This window comes from Mandrillus leucophaeus, unplaced genomic scaffold (assembly GCF_000951045.1).
Source record: "Mandrillus leucophaeus isolate KB7577 unplaced genomic scaffold, Mleu.le_1.0 Scaffold30, whole genome shotgun sequence".
NCBI classification, from domain to species: domain Eukaryota; kingdom Metazoa; phylum Chordata; class Mammalia; order Primates; family Cercopithecidae; genus Mandrillus; species Mandrillus leucophaeus.
In genome coordinates this window covers 756,966-758,971 of record NW_012103143.1, presented here as the reverse complement: position 1 = coordinate 758,971, position 2,006 = coordinate 756,966, and the positions used below count along the sequence as shown (strand labels likewise).

At 44.9% G+C, this 2,006-nt stretch overlaps 1 protein-coding gene across 1 annotated transcript in view; it reads right to left on the bottom strand.

Moving 5' to 3' along the window:
• Window positions 1-2,006, bottom strand: part of LOC105544451 (chromosome unknown open reading frame, human C11orf80) — a 119,145-nt gene that overhangs the window by 101,715 nt on the left and 15,424 nt on the right. The window lies entirely within an intron of this gene.

The window sequence follows — 2,006 nt, the reverse complement described above, 5'->3', positions numbered from 1 at the left end:
TTCACGGTGTTAGCCAGGATGGTCTCGATCTCCTGACCTCGTGATCCGCCCGTCTCGGCCTCCCAAAGTGCTGGGATTACAGGCTTGAGCCACGGCGCCCGGCCTGACCAGGCTGGTCTTAAACTCCTGACCTCGTGATCCTCCCGCCTTGGTCTCCCAAAGCACTGGGATTACAGGCATGAGCCACCACGCCTGGCTGATTTTCACATCTTTCAAAGCAATTTCACAGATATTAACTGGAGCAGGGCCACTAGGAATGGTCTTTCCCTTCTCTGCATCAACCCAAAGACAATAATTCAAAAATGAAGAGTAAGGAAAAACTTATAAATAATCTAGATGTTTTGAAGGCAGTCAGCCCATGATTCTTGAACTTGGATTCAGATCTCCCAAAAGTCTCAGAATCCGAGCAAACTCTTCAGGACAATAGCTGATGTTCCCTTTTTTCTAGGCATAGGCTTAAGGAGGCAATAGAATAGAGTAAGATATCTTCACTAGGGGCATAAAGGGAGAAACCAAATCTATCTTGTTCACTACTATAACCGCCTTTAAGTCGAGCACAAGGCCTAATGCATAGTAAATGCTCAATAAATCATCATTGTGATTAATACTAAAGGAAGAACATTCTTACCAAATACTCACAGAATGTTCTGGACCTAAAATAAAAATCTTAGCTGGGCATGGTGGCTCACACTTGTAATCCCAGTGTTTTGGGAGGCTATTGCATGAGAGCTTGAGACCAGCCAGGAGTTTGAGACCAGCCAGGGCAACAAAGTGAGATCCCATCTTTAGAAAAAATTTAAAAAGTAACTGGGCATGGAGGTGTGCACATGTGACCCTAGCTACTCAAGAGGCTGAGGCTGGAGGATGGCTCAAGCCCAGGAGCTTGGGGCTGCAGTGAGCCATGATCTCACCACTGCACCCCAGTCTGGGTGACAGAGCAAGGCTCTGTCTCAAAAATAATAACAGGACAGGTGCAGTGGCTCATGCCTGTAATCCCAGCATTTTGGGAGGCCGAGGTGGGAGGACTGCTTGAGCCCAGGAGTTCAGGACCAGCCTGGGCAACATAGTGAGACCTCATCTCTACAAAACAATAATGTTTAAAATCTCATTTTTTTTGGTTTACTTTTCTTCCACAATTAAGTTTTTAAATGCGTTCAAAACAAAAATTAATGTACTCACACCAAGTAGAACCTAAACAAAATTAGGGTCACAGAGCAAAAGCAGAAGTCTGTTAAATATCTAAGGATACAGACAGTCGGAAGGTAGATTCAGAGGGCCAAGACAATTTACAAAGGAAAAGGGGAATACCTCTGATCACTTCATTCAGCAAGCAAGCATTTTTAAGTCCTCATTATTTTTTATTTTAGAAACAGTCTTACTTTGTCACCCAGGCTGGAGCACAGTGGCTTGATCATAGCTCACTGCAGCCTCAAATGCCTGGGTACAAGCAATTCTGCCTCAGCCACCTGAGTAGCTGGGACTACAGGTATGCGCCACCATGCATGGCTAATTTTTTTTTTTTTTGTAGAGATGGGGGTCTCAATATATTGCCCAGGCTAGTCTCTAACTACTGGGCTCAAGCGATCCTTCCATCTTGTCCTCCCAAAGCACTGGCATTATAGGTGTGAGACACTTCACCTGGCCTGTCTCCATCCTTCAATTAAAAATTACTTTAGAAAAGAAGTTTCAAAAGGTAGAACTGTTTCCTATGTATTTCTGTCTTTAGAGTATTCATCTTGTAACTGAGTTGTAAAAATAGTTTGTTTTCTTTGATAGGACCAAGATAAAGAAAGGTACTGGCCGGGCGCGGTGGCTCACGCCTGTAATCCCAGCACTTTGGGAGGCCGAGGCGGGTGGATCACGAGATCAGGAGTTCGAGGCCAGCCTGACCAACATGGTGAAACCCTGTCTCTACTAAAAACGCAAAAATTAGCTGGGTGTCGTGGTGCGCACCTATAATCCCAGCTACTCAGGAGGTTAAGACAGGAGAATCGCTTTAACCCAGT